Here is a 22,866-nt window from a genome sequence, read left to right as displayed (position 1 = left end):
CAAAAGTTCAACTTTTGTCTCATCAGTCCACAAGGTATTTTCCCAAAAGTCTTGGCAATCATTGAGATGTTTCTTAGCAAAATTGAGACGAGCCCTAATGTTCTTTTGCTTAACAGTGGTTTGCGTCTTGGAAATCTGCCATGCAGGCCGTTTTGCCCAGTCTCTTTCTTATGGTGGAGTCGTGAACACTGACCTTAATTGAGTCAAGTGAGGCCTGCAGTTCTTTAGACGTTGTCCTGGGGTCTTTTGTGACCTCTCGGATGAGTCGTCTCTGCGCTCTTGGGGTAATTTTGGTCGGCCGGCCACTCCTGGGAAGGTTCACCACTGTTCCATGTTTTTGCCATTTTTGGATAATGGCTCTCACTGTGGTTCGCTGGAGTCCCAAAGCTTTAGAAATGGCTTTATAACCTTTACCAGACTTACAGATCTCAATTACTTCTGTTCTCATTTGTTCCTGAATTTCTTTGGATCTTGGCATGATGTCTAGCTTTTGAGGTGCTTTTGGTCTACTTCTCTGTGTCAGGCAGCTCCTATTGAAGTGATTTCTTGATTGAAACAGGTGTGGCAGTAATCAGGCCTGGGGTGGCTACGAAATTGAACTCGGGTGTGATACACCACAGTTAGGTGATTTTTAACAAGGGGCAATTACTTTTTCACACAGGGCCATGTAGGTTTGGATTTTTTTTTCTCCCTAAATAATAAAACCATCATTTAAAAACTGCATTTTGTGTTTACTTGTGTTATATTTGACTAATGGTTAAATGTGTTTGATGATCAGAAACATTTTGTGTGACAAACATGCAAAAGAATAAGAAATCAGGAAGGGGGCAAATAGTTTTTCACACCACTGTATATATATATATTGTCACGCACACGCGAGTAGGAGACCGCGGAAGGATCTTGACACACCTGGGAAGACATTCAGGGAATGGCGGGGTACTAACTTTCTCCCTATGCTTTCTTGCAGGAAAAAAGACGCTCCGCCACCATAAGCCGGGTTTGCCCGCACTGCGCTTACTTCCGCCCTTCCTCCTCCATCTTTTCCTGACGTCATCGATCCCATCCTCCCTCACGGTTCCTTCCCAGCATTCCTCCACTTCCGGCTCCTCCTCCATAAAATGGCCGCCGACGCCATGGTTCGGTGTTGCGCATATGAACAAGTGTTTTTGTTTATATTTTTGACCTTATTTTTCATATTGTGGAGTGTCGACAATATATCTATATATAGCTGTATCTTTTACAACGTATTCATGGCATTCGTAGTCTGAATCACAATCTGATTGTATGGGTGGTTACCGACCTGTTAAATAAACGAACCACACGCCGTGGCGCAACATAAGAGGCTTCGCCGCTGACGCCCGAGTTTCGATTCCCGAGAGGGGGTGCAGTGAGTGTGTACGCCTGATGAGCCCAGAATTAGGGCGAAACACGTGTCGCGTACTCTTTGCATTATTTGACAGTAAAACTATTTCAACCATATATATGTATGTGTTTTGGGAAGCAGCCTCGACACCGACAGACAAACATCATTTCAGGTCACCACAGACGGTTTATTTACAAGTTACCGCACACAACCCGGTGCCCCTGCACCACACACCCTCAGTCCAGGCCACTCACAGTCTTGCCTTCCATCAGCGCCTCCACTCCTCTCCTCCGAGCTACGTCCTCTTCCACCCGACTCCAGCTGAAGAATGGAGGGAGGCGGCCCCTTTCAAATGCCGGACGTGCTCCAGGTGCCTCCTGACGAGCATCCTGGTGTGGCAGAAGTGCAGCACGAGCACCCGGAAGCACTCTGGGTGTCCCTGGGATTCCTTCTGCCAGCACCTCTGGGTGTGGGCGCCACCTGGTGGTGAACATGGGTCACTATAGGGTTGAGCTTCCATGCTCCATTCCCGTGGCCCCCATACCAACCAGAGCAGCTGCCCTTTCGTGGTCCTTCCAGGTGTCCCGGCTGGGCACCGCACCCAGCCACTCACCACAGTGTGTATATATGTATGTATGTATGTGTTGGAATTGCAGCAGACCACAGTGGTCGTATCTCCGTTCTGTAAGCCATTATCGATAAAATCCACCACCACTGAAACTTAATGACAGTGTCAGAGCTGCACAGAGCTGTGAGTCAGCAGGCTGCCATGGGGGGACACGAGTGCTCAGAGTGACGGTGCTGGGGCCGCAGTTGGTGTTTCTGACGCGGACTGCATAGTGGGGTGTTGTAGCCTTGCAGAACCCGACTTTACAAAGAATTTCTTAGGGCTGTTGGTGTTGAATGCTGAACTGAAGTCTATGAACAGCACTATGTGTCTCTTTTGTCCAGATGGGTCAGGGCCAGATGAAGAGCAGATGACATGGCATCCTCAATCAAAACACCAAGAGGCGGCCACAGCACTAAACCGTTTGGCTTTAAAGAGGAGTTTCTCTATTTGCTGCCACTAGCCAGTGCCAGCCATTCCAGTATGACAGTAGCCCACCCAGCTGCAGCCAATTCATTTGAATTACAGGTGTGGCTCAGCTGACAAACTGCTACCACACGCCGGAGACGACCATGAAAAGGAGCCATCGAGTGTGCGCTAATTGTCTGTGGGTCAACAGGGCCGCTGACCTGCTCTTCACTTTATTATCCCCAGGAGCTTCTCTGCAGGAACACAAGTCGGCTGTGTTAGGACTGCCGGTAATGGAGACCTGCAGGCAAGAGAGCCCAAAAAGGCAACGTCTCATTTCTTGTTGTGTGCACCGATCTGCTTCAGCTCCATTCATCGTCTAACCTGTTCATCCAGTTTGGATTTGTGGGGGTGTTAGGGGGGAGAGCAACTGTGGAAGGGGACAACAACTTAACACCTGACACTGCACTAGATGTCACGACGAGAGCCACCGACTGAGCCGGTGATGGGATTTGAAGGTACAGCCATGGATTTTATAAATCACTTTGTAAAGAGAGCATCATCTATGTAAATGATAGATAGATAGATAGATAGATAGATAGATAGATAGATAGATAGATAGATAGATAGATAGATAGATAGATAGATAGATAGATAGATAGATAGAAAGGCACTATATAATAGATAGATAGATAGATAGATAGATAGATAGATAGATAGATAGATAGATAGAAAGACACTATATAATAGATAGATAGATAGATAGATAGATAGATAGATAGATAGATAGATAGAAAGGCACTATATAATAGATAGATAGAAAGACAGACAGACAGACAGAGAGAGAGATAGATAGATAGATAGATAGATAGATAGATAGATAGATAGATAGATACGAAAGGCACTATATTATAGATAGATAGATAGATAGATAGATAGATAGATAGATAGATAGATAGATAGATAGATAGACAGACAGACAGACAGAGAGATAGAGAGATAGATAGATAGATAGATAGATAGATAGATAGATAGATAGATAGACACTATATAATAGATAGATAGATAGATAGATAGATAGATAGATAGATAGATAGATAGATAGATAGAAAGGCACTATATAATAACTATATATAACTTCCAGGGGTGCTATAAGAGGAGCCTGCAGCCACTACTCTAGGCTCCAGAGTTCGGACGATGACAATGATGAAGAAGAAGAAGAAGCTGCCTAAGAAGAGCAGAGGAAGAATAATATTTGAGATTTGTTTTGTGTGGTTCTTTGTGGGACTGTGCTGCAGCTGAGGGACACGTGGAAGACATGATCCCCCAGCAGAAGAAAATAAATCTTTTAGTTTTATTTTAACCTGTGCCTTCATTGTCATTCTGTGTCGGGTCGTGCGCCTATATAGCTCCTTTCACACTATCATATAGTGCCATTTCTATCTATCATACAGTGCCTTTCATATCCCTCTTCCACATAACTAGGTGTGAACCCACGGTGTGGCACAGGTGGCGGTCCCTTGGCACAGTTTAATGAGGCTGGGGGGAGGTGCGGTTGACACAAAGTGAAAGCCATGCAGAGTGAAGAATGGATGCCCCCTTTAACAGATGGTCAGTGTCCACTATGGGAGACACAGGTCTTGTGATTTGCTGTTATTGTTTATCTTTTTTTCTTCATTTGTAAATCAATATAAGTGTTTGTGTTTAATCTTTAAGGCACTCTGGCAACATGCAACAAGGATGAAGATTAAAGATTAAAATCCCCAAATAAACAGAGTCTCTCTCGCTGGTTGCATAACATGGCCCGTCAGTTCAGTAATCACCGAGGTGGGATTAGGGGGTCTGTCTGCACGCTGCTTGGCAACAGTCCTTGTGACACAGTGACCCAATGAACTGACTGTAACTGGGAAGAATCCCGCAGGCTGTCAGATGTGGCAGCCACTCATCCTGCCCGCTGAGGCTGGCATGGCAGCTCATGCAGAACGTGGGAATGACCTGGGGGGATTAGAGCAGGATGCGTTTGTTTATTGATTTGTGTATTTGGTGTTTTGGCTTCATCATAGCAGGATGTGCCTCTTTTCATTTCCATTTTCTAATCTTCTTATTCAGTTCAGGGCTGTGGGAAGCCATAAAAATCCAGGACTGGGCGCGACTGTTTTTCAAGGTGATTATAATTTGAGTGTCTTTTCTGCACCCAGGATGGCAATGCAAAGGAATCGTCACCCAGTGTGCCCTTTAAAGAGAAGCCCAAGCCTGACGATCTTTAATAAGCCTTGTGACTTTGTCCAGAGGCTCCCCAGGTGTTTTGCCACAGGGGTGTCACAGATGGACCCCCACCTCTCCTATAGTATCCCCAAATTAAAACCTACCCGTTAGTAAAGCATCAGGTTTATCAAAGCCAGCAAACTGAGTGTACAGCAGGGGAGCGGATACAACATTTTATTTATTTATTTATTTATTATAAGTTTTAAAACACTTTCACACATTTGTCTGAGGGGTACGGAATACCAATCTGGTATGAAAGGGTGGCGCTGGCACCAATCAAGTCCTCTTCCCTTCCCTCCATAGTGCCGAGGAGACGCCCAGTGTGGGCAGCAGACTCCGCCCCCTTCGGGTACATGGCCTATAAATCTCGAGCCTGTCGTAAGTTTGGGTCATTCTGTGATCCGAGCATCCCGCAGGACGGACCCCCGTTCCGATAATGTTTCATTGAATCCCTAAAGAGGCCGCTAGAGAGTCTTTTTGATCTGAAGAAAACACCTTCTTCTTCTTCTTCCTCTTCTTCCTCTTCTTTCTGCTCCCGTTAGGGGTCATCACAGCTGATCGTCTTCTTCCATATCTTCCTGTCCTCGCCATCTTGCTCTGTCATACCCATCACCTTCGTGTCCTCCCTCACCACATCCATAAATCTTCTCTTAAGCCTTCCTCTGTTCCTCATACCAGGCAGCTCTATCCTTAGCATCCTTCTCCCAATATACCCCTCATCTCTCCTCTGCACATGTCCAAACCAACACCATCTCACCTCTCTGACTTTGTCTCCCACTTGAGCGGACCCTCTAATGTCCTCATTCCTTATCCTGTCCATCCTCCTCACACCCAATGCAAAATGTAGCCAATGGCACGTTGGCACCTCAACATCTAATCTTCACAACTTGCTATTCCTCGTGTGATCACAACACCAGTGCCCCTTCAATGGCTACAGCTGACTGTGTAGGGCAAAGGATTTACCGCCAATGTAACCTGTACGGGTGGCAGAGCTTCCAGTGCTCGGGTCATAGCGGGTGCCACAGGTGCAGACGTATTGTCCCTTTGTCACTTGGAGTCTCCTTAGGGTGTACGTCAGGAAATGGGCCGCTGAGAGTTCACGGAAAATGGGGAACTGCACCTTTAAGGGGAAGACACAGCGCAGGCAGGACAGAGGGGCTGAAGATGAGAAAGAGAGAGAGAGAAAAAGAGAAAGGGAAAGAGAGAAGAAAAGAGAAAGGGAAAGAGAGAAAAAAGAGAGAGAGATGCAGAGTAAGACAGAGAGAGAAAGAGAAAGAAAGAAAAAGAGAGAAACAGAGAGAGAGAAAAAGAGAGACATAGACAGAGAGAAACAGAGAGAGAGAAAAGGAAAGAGAGAGACAGAGAGAGAGAAAGAGAGAGAGACAGAGAAAGACAGAAAGATAGAGAAAGAAAGAAAGAATGAAAGAGAAGTAGCAAAATCAACTGGAATGTTCAAGCAAATTCTAGAAATCCCCGCTCTAAATCCATGAAGAGCGGACAGACAGACAGACGCTGGCTGACATTCTTGTCTCGGCCATTGCTACAGACTGCATGGCTAAGTAACGTATTCCAAAACGTTGTTGTTGGGTGGAGTGTTCCTTTAGGATTCAGAAGAGGTGAAGAAGAGAGGGCAGGCAGGGTGGAGTGGGTGGAGAAGAGACAGACGGGTACCAGCAAGAGTGACAGGGAAGGTCTACAGGACGGTGGTGAGACCAGCTATGTTATATGGGTTGGTGACAGTGGCAGAGGAGACAGAGCTGGAGGTGGCAGAGTTAAAGATGCTAAGATTGGCATTGGGGGTGACGAGGATGGACAGGATTAGAAATGAGGACATTAGAGGGTCAGCTCAGGTTGGACGGTTGGGAGACAAAGTCAGAGAGGCGAGATTGCATTGATTTGGACATGAGCAGAGGAGAGATGCTGGGTATATTGGGAGAAGGGTGCTAAGGACAGAACTGCCAGGGAAGAGGAGAAGAGGAAGGCCTAAGAGAAGGTTTATGGATGTGCTGAGAGAGGACATGCAGGTGATTGGTGTGACAGATCAAGATGACAAGGACAGGAAGATAAGGAAGAAGATGATCTGCTGTGATGACCCCTAACAGGGACAACCAGAAGAAGAAGAACCGTTCAGTAATGAGACGGGCCGCTAACCTGGATGAACACCATTTTGTCTCCAATCAGTTTCTAAATTAGAAGTCAGTGTTTGCCGTTGATTAACTCATCATTTCCATTTTATGGCTTCTTGAGCCCACATAGAAGTGAGGAAAGATGAAGAGGAAGACATGTTCTTATTCTGCCTTTGGATCTTCTATTTTCTGAACATCAACATGCTTGATGGACCATGCAGCATACCTCTGTCTTTCTCACATATTTTCTTGAAACAGACGGACACACTGGTGCAAATCAGGTCCTCCCTTGGCTTGCTTTACCTCCTATTATTGTTTGCTTGCTGATGGAGAGGAAGAAATAAAAAACAATTAGGGGGTCTCTGAATCCTAAAGAAAGTGCGGCTGCCCAAATTAGCCTATGAAGGCGCTGACAGGCCCCAAACGACGGGCCCAGCTCACAGCTGACGTCTGAACATCTTCGGCCAGCTCTACAAGGCCAGACGGGCAAGAAGAAATAAAAGAAATGTCAGAGAAAGAGGAAGAGAAGGCCGGGCCGTAAACACAATTATATAACCGTCCTGCCGATAATCCCTCACTGGACACGCCAGACACAACAGCTGCTTGGTGACCCACTGAGCCGCTAACCTTGAAGCGTCTCGCGGGCACAGAAAGAGCTGAGGATAGAAAACTCGGCAGTCTGTGGCATGAAGGGGGGGAAGCGGCGTTCGTTTTCAGGGTGCGAAGTCGTAAGCTCCTCTGTTCACTGCTGCTTGGCTTGTGTAGAGGGGCTGTACTAATTCATTAGGTTGGGGGGCTCAGTGTTTAACTCTGCTGCCCCACAGATCCCTCATCCTGGTGTTGGGAGTCTGCTGTGGTCTACACATGGGGACAGCGTGACAGGACCAAGTGAAAGAATGGCATCCCGTCCAGGGCTGGCACCTGCTTTGTGCCAATTGGCACTCCTACCACTGAATAGGAGAAGTCTTAGGGTAAGAAGGGTCTACTAATCATGGCACCAAAAAGTGCTGACCTCTGTGTTGATTAGATAGACAGTGACTTTTTAATAAAGAAACCAAAGATAAAGGAGGCTCAACGGGACATCTAACTACAACATTCTGGTCCTGGATAGATGCCTTCTTCTAGTTGGCCTCCATATTTTATAGCAGTGGGCTTGGAAGAGGCGGGGCTTGTGCAGGAAGTGGGTGGGACTAGTCATCCTCACAGGGTGGTCTTTGAGAACGGTTGGAGAAAGAGGAGAAGATGTAAGCATCAGCACCCTCTCTCATCCCATTAAAGGAAAACCACAAGTGCACACGCATGAAAATGGATAGATATCAATGAAAGGCACTATATGATAGATAGATAGATAGATAGATAGATAGATAGATAGATAGATAGATAGATAGATAGATAGACAGATATGAAAGGCACTATATAATAGATAGATAGATAGATAGATAGATAGATAGATAGATAGATAGATAGATGGACATGAAAGGCACTATATGATAGATAGATAGATAGATAGTGTGACAGATGGGGGTGCTGTCATCCCCTTGAACCCTCAGATCAAATGCCAGACACCAGATAAAAGCCCAATAATTTGATTTATTAGGACAATAAAGTGCACAAAGCACCCTACACTCCACAATACTCATTCAATAACCACTCAATACAATAACAATAAATCCTCCACTCTCCCAGATGCTTTGACATCCTTCCTCCCGACTCATCTTGTCCGTCTGGTATTTGCCAGAGTCCTTTATAGTCCATGACCCGGAAGCGCTTCAGGACCCTCAGTCCTTGTGACTTCCTAGCACTTCCAGGTCAGATCAAAACTCTTCTTTTTCATCCTGGAAGTATGTCATTTCCTCTGTCCCTGTGACCAGGACCTACTTCTAAGTCATAGGGCAAATAAAAGTCTCTGAGCCTCCCTGCAGCGTAACCCTTGTGGCCCCCATGGTATCGGGATGGAATTCGGGCACCTCCATGCTGCCGGAAGGGCTCCATCTAGTGGCGTGGGGGTATTGGCCAGGATGAACGGCCATATCTCACAATAGATAGATATATAGATAGATATATGACAGGCACTATATAATACATAGATGTTGTAAGTTACATTGAATCATAGCTTTAGCCAAATAAATGTAAGTAAAATATAGTATAGACAGATATGAATGACACTATATGATATATAGATAAAAAATCACTCTATAATATGTGGTGCCTTTCCTATCTATCTATCTATCTATCTATCTATCTATCTATCTATCTATCTATCTATCTATCATATAGTGCCTTTCATGTCCATCTATCTATCTATCTATCTATCTATCTATCTATCTATCTATCTATCTATCTATCTATCTATCTATCTATCTATCCTTTATATAGTTCCTTTCACAGTTCCCTATCTTTATTTCACATTGTGCCCTTCACTTCTTTCTAGAACATAATGTCGTGCCTCTCACATCTGCCTGTCTGTCGTACCCTTCCATATGTATCAATTCTACTGTATTATTTATTGTATCTCTCTATTACATTTTAAAGTGTCTTTCTTATCTCTCTCATTTTTATTTCTTTTTTTATGAAGATTACATGAAACACAGCACCCTCAGGTCTGATGTACTCATTTGGTCCCTTCGTGTTTGTCTGTTTACATTTGTGATTTTCTCGATCAGAACAACAACTCGATGCGCTGCAGTGTTTGGTCTGAAGGATTTCGCTTCACTACCATAAACATGTTTTTCCTGCACAAGTGGATGTTGTGCGGCTGCCTCCTCCTCCTCCTCCTCCTCCTCCTCCTCTGCCCCTCATTGGCCGTGTGATTCGGTTGCCAGCTCATTCTCAAATGTGGGTTGGGCTGAACAATGCTATCCTCCAATCAGAACATTTGTTTTTTCTATTTGCTCTACAGCAGTCTGTGTCTGTCCAGTGTGTGAGCAGTCAGCCTTGGTGAGGGTCAGTCGTATTTTTCACTAAAGCCCAGCAAGGCCACTGCACGTTCATTTTCTGTTGTTTTCAAAAGACACCACAAGTGCAGCTGGATTTCTGAAATATGCGTTTCTAGTGTCCACTGTTTGCTTTTATGTTAAAGATTAGACTTTGTGTGGAGGTGGGCAGGTCAATGAGAAGGCCATTAGAAATTAAAAGGCTTGTTTGTCAAATTAAAAGCTGATTCAACAAAGTGGCTTCTATCAGCCCCGACTCCGGACACCCCCCCCCCAGCATGATGGGATTAATTCAGACTTTAATGTTGTTTATAAAACACTTAATATGGCAAACAACCTTATAAAGAATGTGGCCTGAACAATACAGAATTCATTTCTATAGTGTCTTAAAAGCCACGCGCTTTACCAGGACAATGCAGGGCAATGATTCGTTACCCTCTATATAGCGCCTTCCCAGGCTTACAACCACACAAAGAATTTAATATGATCCATCCATCCACCGTCTAAGCCCACTTTATCCTGAGCCAGTTTGCGTGGAGTCCAACTGAGCAGGCATTGGGAACAAGCATCAGGACATGGGGGTCCGTCCATTACAGGGTCAAAGCGAATCATTTCAATAATTTCCAGTTCTTATGAATGATGAAGAGTGTCAACTGCAAATATTTCCTTGGGCCCCTTTAGGAGTGCAGTGCAATGATTAAATAATAAAAAATAAAAATGTCATTCGTTGCTGTGTATATAGCGCCCCACCTGGCAAGCAGCCTCAGAGAGAGTATGTTAAATAAAGCAACACGTTTAATCTTTTAAATTATAGACCTGATTTTCATTACTTAAATGGCCAGCACAGCCCATAATTTCAGTCTTGACTGTGCAGAGCAGTGCATTACATGGCATTTGAAACACACACAGTCCCTTGGTCTCGGCTGGGGCCATCCAGAACAATATTTCTATATACTGTACATCTTTTGAGAAGTCAATGTAAATTTTTTTGTGTGAAAAAACAAAATCAGTTGTCTACGTAAAGCAACACATCGCACTCAAAGTGTCTACTGAAGCCGATTAGTAAATGATTTCATTGTACAGTTATACAAAAGTAAATGTCCTCGTAATGTGACAACTCTACGGGGGGGTGCCAGCCATCCAACCCGACACAGATAGACACAGGAGGCACACTGAGAAAAACACAAATATTTTTTTTTATTTTTCTTCACCTTGTGGGAAACGCATGCCTCGTCTCTCACAGGCACAACTCAGTCCAAAGCAGTAACAGCACACGATTCTCTTTCTTTACTTTACTTTTCTTTTTTCTCTTTTCTTTTCTCCTCCACTCCTCCTCTACAAGCTTTGTCCACCTTCCACCCGACGCTGGCTCCCCGAGTAGTGTCTGCTGGCACCTTTTATAACGCTCCAAGAAGACCTCCAGGTGTTTCATGATGCATTTCTGGGTGTGGCAATAGAACTGCCCTTAAGGGCTCAGTGGTTGCTGCATCACCCCTTGGTAGTGCCCACAGATCCCAACAGGGCTGCACCAAACTTAAACTCCCATGAAGCCCTGCAGGAGACCTGAGGCCACAGGTCCGCCACACCCTCGACCCTCTGCAGTTCGCATACCAGGAGAAGGTGGGAGTGGAGGATGCCATCATCTACATGCTACACCGATCCCTCTCCCACTTGGACAGTAGCAGTGGTGCCATAAGAATTATGTTTCTAGCGCCTTCAGCTCCATCCAACCTCTGCTCCTTAGGGACAAGCTGACAGAAATGGGAGTAGACTCACACCTGGTGGCATGGATCTTGGACTATCTTACAGACAGACCTCAATATGTGCGTCTTGGGAACTGCAGGTCTGACATTGTGGTCAGCAGCACAGGAGCACCGCAGAGGACTGGACTTTCTCCGGTCCTGTTCTGCCAACATACATCAGACTTCCAATACGACTCGGAGTCCTGCCACGTGCAAAAGCTAGTTGATGACACTGCTATGGTGGGCTGCATCAGGAGTGGACAGGAGGAGGAGTATAGGAACCTAATTAAGGACTTTGTTAAATGGTGCGACTCAAACCACCTACACCTGAACACCAGCAAAACCAAGGAGCTGGTGGTGGGTTTTAGGAGGACCAGGCCCCTCATGGACCCCGTGATCATCAGAAGTGACTGTGCAGAAAGTGCGGACCTATAAATACCTGGGAGTGCAGCTGGATGATAAATTAGACTGGTCTGCCAATACTGACGCTCTGTGTAAGAGAGGACACAGCCGACTATACTTTCTTAGAAGGCTGGCGTCCTTCAACATCTGCAATAAGATACTGCAGATGTTCTATCAGACGGTTGTGGCAAGCGCCCTCTTCTACGTGGTGGTGTGCTGGGGAGGCAGCATAAAGAAGAGGGACACCTCACACCTGGACAAACTGGTGAGGAAGGCAGGCTCTATTGTAGGCACGGAGCTGGACAGTTTGACATCCGTGGCAGAGCGATGGGCACTGAGCAGACTCCTGTCAATCATGGAGAATCCACTGCATCCACTGAACAGGATCATCTCCAGGCAGAGGAGCAGCTTCAGAGACAGACTGCTGTCACCGTCCTGCTCCACTGACAGACTGAGGAGACCCCACGCTATGCGACTCTTCAATTCTACCTGAGGGGTAAACGTTAACATTATACAAAGTTATTGTCTGTTATACCTGCATTGTTATCACTCTTTAATATTGTTTTTTATCAGTATGCTGCTGCTGGATTATGTGAATTTCCCCTTCGGATTAATAAAATATCTATCTATCTATCTATCTATCTATCTATCTATCTATCTATCTATCTATCTATCTATCTATCTATCTATCTATTATATAGTGCCTTTCATATCTATCTATCTATCTATCTATCTATCTATCTATCTATCTATCTAAGCACTCTGGGGAGGTATCGCTCTGGCCACGCTTGCTCCCCCGGTTCTTCCAGCTTGGAGCCGTTCTCGCTATCGGGCCATCCACCATATATATATATATATATATCTGCTGAATCCAATTAGTAAATTATTTCATTATACAGTTACACAAGAGTAAACGTCCTCGTGTTTGTCACATGATTACAGAGAAGTTCCAGGCCTCATAGTGTCCGAAGTGCTCAGATTGGTCGGAGGCCTAAAACTGATCCCGACTGCAGTTAGATACTTCTAGAAGAACCCGCCTCCTAATGACATCACTTCCGGTTCCAGTCACCTCGAACCTGCCTCCATATGATGTCACTTCCTGTTCCTGTCTATTCGCCATCTTTTGTTATATTAGTCAGTTCCAGTTTGAACTTGTGTCTGGTAAAGACGTCCCTTTATTTCGTCTTCAATTTCAGTTTCCCCAAATCTCATAATTCTGTTTTATTACAAGGTATATAAGGTTACTATGCACTGATAGCTTCCAGCTGCCCACCCTGTTGTCAGCAGGACGTCATTAATGCCATGGCTGTTAACCTCAGGGACACATCCTCGTCCCCCACCCTCACTCTGAGACGAGTCACAATTATAAGTTTAGGATTCAAGTGAGGATGGCTGGGAGGTTTGCTGGGACTTGCAGGTCGGCGTCGATGAGTTGTCCGTATCAAGAATGCCATGACGTTCCCCAATCGTTGGAATTCCTCATGGTGTCAGGAAGTTTTGTAGATGAGGGGCTATCCATCAGAGGGCAGCTGCTCCTGTCATTGTAGATCTCAGGTTATCAGGACCTTCATCTGACGGGGCATCACTCAAGGACATGGAGTCCACTTCTTTTAATCTCTTAATCTCTTTCTCAAATTGCTAATCGGAAATGAACGCTTCTACAGCAAAGAAAAGAAACAGGAAGAACCTCATGAGAGGGTACAGCTGCTTCATCTTCATCAGCTTTCAGGATAGCAAAAGGGGGGCTGATGAGTCAACGATTTCTTCACCCGTAGGGTCAAATGTGCCAGAGATACTTGAAACCACCCTTCTGTGTCCTTCCACACAACTTGTGCCACCTGGTGACAATCTGTTCAGTCAGAACGGTACCTTGGAGTCTCCTTAACCAGCCCAGAATGCGATGTCGAGATGTTACCGGGATTGCAAGCTGGAGGGGAAATGACAAGACAGGAAAATATGGCTGGAACAACAGACGATAGAGAATGCCAGCAGGGGGCAGAAGAGAACATCCTACTCATCTTCAAGCCACCTGCCCAGCATAGACAGTGTAAAAGAATGAGGCTCAACACACAAAAAAAGGTTTTGGGGCAGCCACCCGTAAATTGTCCCAAAGCGTAAAAAGATAAGCAAAGCTATGCTCTTGTTGAGTTCCAAACTGAACTGGTCTGATATTGAAAAGATGGAGGCTTTATCAGCTGAAACAGGAAGTGATGTCACCTAGGACCAGAACCGGAAGTGACATCAGTTTGGGCGCCAAAACCTTGAATCAGGCAGGTTGTCCCGTATTTGACCTGCAGAGATAACAGAGGTAGGTTTAGTGCACCCTGCCACCCCCTGGCCTGGCAGGTAATTACCTCTGCTTGGTCCACTCAGCTCCCTCCTAATCGCACGCGTGTGGCAACAGAAACCTGGCAGTGAAGAAGCGGATCTTGGAAACCGAAATGTCTGCTTCTGCTTCGGGTTTCAGAACAAATCACAGTACCCAATGACTTGCGGGTCAATGCAGACAGAGGCCATTTATCTGTTCTCATCCTCTTAGATCTGAGTGCCGCATTTGATACCATTGACCACAATATTCTTAGAAATCGCCTTAGTCAGTGGGTGGGCTTCTCAGGCAGGATCTTAAATTGGTTTGAATCCTACCTGGCAGGTAGAAAATTCTTTGTTAGTTGTGGTAATTACACTGTACTTTGGAGACCCTAAAGGAGACCCTGATATTCTATATGGTGGTCCACAAGACTCTATCCTGGGTCCGCTGCTCTTTTCGATCTTCATGCTCCTCCATGAGGTCAGATTTTCTCAGGGCATAACATGAGCTACCACAGCTATGCTGATGACACACAGCTGTACTTATTAATACCAAATTTTGTGATGATGGGGCCATAAATAAGAAAGTTCAACATGGCGGACGTTGTCGACTGTTATCGACCGTTATGACTGTTACGTGTAGAATTTCGAAATGAAACCTGCTTAACTTTTGTAAGTAAGCTGTAAGGAATGAGCCTGCGAAATGTCAGCCTTCTACCTACACGGGAAGTTGGAGAATTAGTGATGAGTGAGTGAGTCAGTCAGTCAGTCAGTCAGTCAGTGAGGGAGGGCTTTGCCTTTTATTAGTATAGACTAGCAGAATACCCGCGCTTCACAGCGGAGAAGTAGTGTGTTAAAGAAGTAATGAAAAAGAAAAGGAAACATTTTGCAAATAACGTAACATGATTGTCAATGTAATTGTTTTGTCACTGTTGTGAGTGATGACTGTTGCTGTCATATATATATATATATATATATACACACACACATATAAACATATATATATATATACATATCCATACATATATACATATACACATATATATACTGTCGTGGATGCCAGGGCCGATGACCCTGAATTGGGCGTGCGCCCATCTGGGACCACGTGGGGGGCTGCCTTCCTGGTTGCTTTGGGGGCCACGGGTACAGGACATGGAAGCCCCACCCTGTAGGGGCCTGTGGTCACCGCCAGGAGGCGCCCCAGTGCCTTGGGGACCTGTTGCCCCAGCACTTCCAGGTGTGGCGGGAAGACTTCGGGAGGACAGCCGGCACTTCCTCCACGCTGGGGCGTGGCCAGGCGAGAAATGCCGGGAACACCTGGTGCTCATCCGGGAACTGTATAAAAGGGGCCGTCTCCATTCATTCAGCGCTGGAGTCGGGAGGAGGCAGAACGAAGCACAGAGGAGGTGTGGAGGCGGCCCGAAGAGAGGCATTTGTGGCCAGGACTGTGTATTGGGGTATTGTGCACTGAACTGGGTCTTAGTGACCATTGTAAATATTGTAAATAAACGTGTGGTGGTTGAGAAACAACATGTCCGCCTGTCTGTGTCCGGGTCAAGTCCACAATACACACACACATATATACATCTATACTAATAAAAGGCAAAGCCCTCACTCACTCACTCACTCACTAATTCTCCAACTTCCCGTGTGGGTGGAAGGCTGAAATTTGGCAGGTTCATTCCTTACAGCTTCCTTACAAAAGTTGGGCAGGTTTTATATCGAAATTCTACGCAATGGTCATAACTGGAAGCAGTTTTCTCCATTTACTGTAATGGAGATGAGCTTCAACGCCGTGGGGGAGTTTCGTGTGACATCATCACGCCTCCCACGTAATCACGCAGTACGTAGAAAACCAGGAAGACCTCAAAAAAGCGCTGAAGAAAACATGCATTATATAATTGAGAAGGCAGCGAAACAATAAGAAGCGAGCGAGTGACATATACAACCATATTCATGAGTTCTGCTACTTCGGAAACAAAGCACGATGTAAACCTACACTTTAAATTAAGTTCATAGACAGGCTGCCGCTGGCGTTTGTAATTTAGTGCCTGCCCATATAAGGCCGTCCGTCAGCGGCAATCCAATAGCAAACTGCCACTAAATATTCACGGGTGAAGGACTGTGCTTATGGAGAGGAAGATGAGATGGTCAGGGTGGTGTTTGACACAAACTCAGCGAAACTGCGAGAGAAAGTTTTAAGTGCCAGGACTAAGGTAACATTAAATACAGCCATGGACATAGCACGAGATGGCACCAGCACAGCTGGGAACCTTCGATGCATGTACACCGAGTGGCTCACGTGAACTGGCGCGTGCACAGATAAAAGCAACAGTTCCAAAGAGCTGAACAAAACCGAATTACACAATTGAAAAGGCAGCAAAAATATGAAGCGTCTGATAAGCATATTCATAAATCCAGCTACTGCGGAAACAAAGCACACGTTGGAAAAAGTCAATGTCCCGCTAAAGGAAGACAGTGTAAAAAAACCCCGTGCATGCAGTGTGTCAGGTCTCAGATAAAGAAGAAGACGAGCTGTTTATTGATGCAGTAAGAAACGAATCGATGAATGAAACCTGTCATCTTTACAACGATTGACAAACACGGAATGTAACTTGAACACAACACATCCTACAAATACGAACCTGATTGAAAGAAATAATGATAATCAAATCCTTGATGACAGCAACACTCAGTAACACTCACAAAACAAATACTGTATATTGACAGTCATGTTACGTTATTTTTAAAATGTTCCCTTTTCTTTTCTAGCTTTTTAACACACTACTTCTCGCTGCGATCTGGGGTATATATATATATATATATATATATATATCCCGATCTACATACTCGAATAATGGATACTTTATTCGCCATCAATGATTGTTTTGGTAAAGCCATACTCAGTGTATTCATTAGATGAGCGGTAAAAAGTAAGAGCGAGGGAGGATGACTTATTGAGGCATGCAGGCTGTAGTGCGCGTCAACTCTATCTGAATTGCGATCACATTTGAAAAATATATCTTTTCAAGTTCTATTTAGTCCATATGTGTCAAACTCAAGGGCCAACCACATCCGCCCGGCGTGTAATTATATCCGCCCGAGATCATTTTATATACTGTATTATTGTTATTAAAGCCCGGTATATGAAGCGCTGGTAACACAATAAACTACAGATCCCATAATGCAGCGCTTCAGCTGCCTTGCCGAACACTTACGCGTTAATCAAGTCTAGCTTATGATGCTGCAAGTTATTGCGAAGCTAGCTCACACGATGCTGAAGAGAAAAGTTGATTCTGAAAATAGAGCCTTTAAAAACCGATGGGAGGCTGAGTATATGTTTACTGAACCCGTGTGTCTCATTTGTGGAGCTAATGTGGCTGTAATTACAGAATTTAATCTAAGACGGCACTATGAGACAAAACATCAGGGTAACCTGAAAGACCTGAATGCAATGCAGAAGATACAGAAAGCAGAATAATTAAATAAGAATCTGACACTTCAGCGGACGTTTTTACCCGTGCACAATCACAAAGTGATTTCAAGTGAAGCTGCTTTTATGGGAGACACAAATGCACCAGTGCACCTTGCCCCACTTTCCCTGTTGCCAAGTAATGTTAAACCAAGTCGTCACTACGGTGTTCCCAAATCGCACTTTGCTGATAAACTGGCGCACTGAGTTTGCACGGCGCTTTGGTGACTTTGAAGAACAAAAAAAGTCCGTCTACATGCGGCTCGAACCTTGTGCATGTTTGGTAGCACATATCTGTGTGAGAAGCTCTTCTCAGTGATAAAGACTAACAAAACAGCACACAGGAGTCGCCTCACTGATGAGCACCTGCAATCCATCCTGAGAATCTCCACAACACAGAACCTCACACCAAACAGAAACGAACTTGTTGCCAAAAAAAGATGCCAGGCGTCCAGCTCTAAAATGACATATGAGCAAAGACAACTGAATGATTTGATTTGTTATTGCTGAAAGGAACACATTTTATTTATATTTCCAGGTTTTGTTATGCAGCATGTTCATATTTGAATTTGTATAATTTTGACAGGATATATTTTTATGGAGAGCAAAATCTTTTGGGATATTTAAAATCTAAGTTTATTTTTATATATAAAATTACATAAGAGTAAAGAAATTTGAATGTTTGTTCTTTTAATGTTTACTTTATTTCTAACTTGTATAATTTAGACAGGATATATTTTTATGGAGAGCAAAATATTATAAGTTGTTTAAGGTTTGAGTTGATTTATTCAGAATAATATTCCTGTCTGTTTTACCATTCCTACCAAAGATATTTCTGTCGACTAAATAAAAATTCCTTCTATTTAAAATTTAAATAGAACTTGAACAAATACGATAGTTCATAATATCCACGCAGACTTGCACGTAAGAGCGGGAGTTATCCGTTTTAACAAGCAGCGTATTGCACTGATACAAAATAGCTGTGTGTGTATATATGTAGATATGTATGTATATGTATATATATGTATTTGTGTGTATATATATATATATATATGACAGCAACACTCATCACTCACAACAGTGACAAAACAATTACATTGACAATCATGTTACGTTATTTTCAAAATGTTTCCTTTTCTTTTCATTGCTTCTTTAACACACTACTTCTCCATTTCTTGAGCCTGGTATTTTTAGTATATATATATATATATATATATATATATATATATATATATATATATATATATATATATAGGATAGGATATTCCTAGGAAATGAAAGACATACCACTGTTATCTTTTTGTTGAAAGTCGAGTCAATTATTATGCAGGCCGAGAGGTGTTCCCAAACTTTTTCATTTGACTGTATAGTATTTTCATTTGAGGGGGTACATTAACAGACCAGAATGAGAATATTAGGGGTACTACACCCTGGATATACAACAGTGATCTCTGTGTCGCTGACCACACACTGCTGCATACATAATTAGCCATGTGCCCAGCTATGATCTCAAAATGAAAACACATGTGGAATAATAATAATAATAATAACATGTGGAATAATAATAATAATAATAAGAAGAAGAAGAAGAAGAAGAAGAAGAAAATATTTATTACCAATTACAAGACATTAATAAGAAGAAAAAGGTGCAAAGTATCTGCTGTGTAAACAAAACAAAACAGAGATCATAAAGTGTTGGGGCGCCGTAGGCAAACCCCTATATATATCTGATGAGAAACATAAAAGAAGTTACAAAAGGAAGATGTCAGTCTAAAGTCACAGTGCTTCAAGATGACAATGGAACCCCTTAAGAGTAAGCCAGGGGTGAAGAGGTGGGCTCAGGGGGTGACTTCATCAACTACCGGATGGAATTATTGTTCGACGAGCCCTCAAGTTGCCCCCCCCAAGTGCACTTGTCTGACATGGAATAGAGATCATAGATCAGGGCCTGGACTTCAGACAACGGGACAGGCCTCCGCTTCAATGGATGGTGTAGCAGGGTGATTGAGGAGGCAGGGCAAAAGCAAAATTCCTGGGATGCCAACTGGGCAAAACCCTGTTTAATCATCTGCCAAGCCGCTATATCCTAACACAGGGTCACAGGGGTCTGCTGGAGCCAATCCCAACCAGTACATGGCGCAAGGTAGGAGCAAATCCCCGGGCAGGGCGCAAACCCACTGCAGACAAAACCCTGTTTAATTCTAACAAAAAAATGAAATGAAAAACGTTTAAATAAAGCACTCACTAGGTGGCGCTCTCTGGCTGGCTCTCCAGTGCTCTCTCTTTCTCTCTCTCTCTCTTGCCCATTATGGCAGCCCTTTAATACTGAGTGGACAGGAAGGGGCGGGGCTTCCTTGCCTTCCTTGGCCCTCAGTGGGTGTTTCTTCGGCTCTGTGAGGAGGAAAAAGGTGACAAGACTGTTAGTGACACCCATGTTTCTCAGGATGGTACCACATACCCTTAGGTAAGCCTGCAAGGAGACCCTCTGGCATACAAGCACGACAACGCCTTAATGTGTTCCCCAAGACAGGAACTCTGTGAGTCTTTTATTTTAGTACTTACTGCCAGCTTGTGCCCATTTCTTATATTGTATTTGTGCTTACCTATCTGTTTGCATCTTTAATTGTTTGAGCCACGGTGGCGCAGTGGTTAGCACATCACATGATCACATGTTTGGCCACAATTAGTCAGTGCAGCACAGTTAGGTGCTCAGGGACACTTAAAACACACCATTGCTGGCCACTCAGTTTCTCATTGACTTCAATGGATTTCGCAGAGTTTGGAGAAGTTCATAAACATGTCTGTGATTTTGTCGAACTCCGCAGGGTTCGCTCATCACTAGCGATTAGGTAGGATCTGAGCATCAAAATGTAAAAGTCAGTTTAAATGACTGGGCCACCTCCATTAAAGTGTTCAGACTCGTAAACTGAAGAAACATTTCTGTGTGTGTGTGTGTGTGTCGCTCCAGGGTGATCTAAAAGGCATCTCACAGTGAACAACTGGCATGAAAGGCGACGACACATCTAATAATTCAAAATGATTTATGTCAATAAAAAACGGTGATACTGGAAAACATAATTACAGCCAGCTGGGCTTTAGAGAAAAGCTGCTTCCAAGTTGTCATTCTTACAGAAAAACAAAGCGCAGCCTCCAATCCTCTAAAAGTCGTTACAACCAACCACTGGAGTTTGTAGGCTTGATGTTGAAAAAGGCCGACATGTCACAACAACTCCAACATTTCATTCTGCGGCCCGTTTTCATTCAAAGTGCTTTACAGGACGTCAGAAGAAATGACACAGCAGGGGGGAGATGAGAGAAGTGAACAGATCAGGAGATTCTCTACCTGTCCCTGCTCTTTGACACAAAGGGGGTCTTTAGTCTATTGAAAGGCAGCAGGGCCCCCAAGTGGCAAACGTGTTGGACTGTAAACCACCCTAGAGGGCCCAAAGCCCACAAAGTCTCGAAAAAAACATCTCCAAAGATACCCACTAGAAGGGGGAACAACCGTCAAACCCCGGCAAGTCAGAACAAGTGCAATCGCTGAATCTTTATTAATGAAATGATTTATTTTATCAAAAGGCTCTGGTTAACAAACATAAGCTCTGAGGAGCACAAAGACACAGAAGGCAAAACCTTCAAAACAGACAATCCAAAGACAAACAAAACCACAGAACACAAAGACAAACAGTGGTTGAAAAAACAGAGCAAAGGGTTCAAAAATAATACAAAAATAACAAAACTAATAAAAAAAAAAACAATAAACAGAAGGAGAACTCACCACCCTCCGAGCGCAGTCAATGAACCGCAAGGGACTGGGAGTTTACCTGAGCTTTAATAGGACTGAGTGCAGTCCCTGGGGGGTGAGGGGCAGATGGACCACCCACAAAACACAAGGAGCTCAGTAGAAATACAGATTGACATATAGACACTCAACAATCAACACGATTACAATTAAAAACAAAAAAGGGAACAAACAAGATGAAAATGTAACATCTGAACCCCAGCCCACCCTGAACGAAACATCACACAAAGTTGGTAGGTTGCAGGGCCAAAGAAAAACAGACAGACATATATGGTGTATAATTAGACAAAGGGATAAAACCAGACTCTCCACCAGGGGCATCTGTACTAGAAATTTACTTCAAATTAAAACAAAAAATATATCATCAGTTCAGAAAGAACCATGCAGTTTAAAATGCTGCTTATTGAATATTCGCTCTCTTGGCACTAAAGCTGGTTTGGTAAATGATATCATATTAAGTACAAAATCTGATCTGTGTCTTCTCACTGAAACCTGGCTTAATAAATATGACACTGTTCCCCTAGCTGAGGCGTCACCAGATGGATACTTGTTCCTTCATAAGTCTAGAGATTCTGGTCGAGGAGGAGGCCTTGGAATAATTCATTGTAACAAAATGCAAATCACGTCTAAAAATTTAGGCAACTTTCCATCCTTTGAGGCGTTCATTTTAAATATTAAAACAGATTCCAACACAATTATAGTGCTAGTCTTCAGACCACCAGGGCCATATTTATTATTCATGACTGAATTTAGCAACCTTTTATCTGATTTGGCTATAAATTATGATCACGTAGTTCTGAATGGGGATTTTAATGAACACATTGATGTGTAAACTGACACTTTTAGCAAATGTTTTAGTTATTTGTTAAATTCAGTAGGATTTTGTTAGATTGTCAAAGGTCCAACTCATAATCATAACCACACATTAGATTTAATTATAACTTATAAAGTTGAAATTCAAAATTTAAATATTACTCCATTAAATGAAGTTATTTCCGATCACTTCTTAATTATATTTGATTTAGTTCTGCCCTTGCCAGCGCACTCGCAGATTAAAACAAAGACAGTGCGACATCTAGATTGTAATTCTGTTTCAAAATTTATAGATACCTTGAGTAAGTCGAGTGTAATTGTGGAAAACGATTTAGATCAGCTAACATCCCATTATAATATGACCTTGAGAGACGCTCTGGACACAGTGGCTACCCTTAAAACAAAAGTGATCAAAGCACATAAAAACTCAGAGAGCTCTCAAATTAGAGTGTCGAAAACTGGAGTGCAGATGGAGAACAACAAACCTACATGTCTTTCAAATTGCATGGACAGAGAGTGTTAAAAAATATAAAAAAGCTCTCTTTAAAGCTCGCTCAGAATACTATTCTACATTAATAGATAGCAATAATAAAAATCCTGTTTAGAACAGCTGCTAAATTAACAAA

The sequence above is a fragment of the Polypterus senegalus genome, chromosome 5 (assembly GCF_016835505.1).
Source record: "Polypterus senegalus isolate Bchr_013 chromosome 5, ASM1683550v1, whole genome shotgun sequence".
In the NCBI taxonomy this organism is placed as follows: Eukaryota; Metazoa; Chordata; class Cladistia; order Polypteriformes; family Polypteridae; genus Polypterus; species Polypterus senegalus.
Note: the sequence above shows the minus strand (reverse complement) of the source record.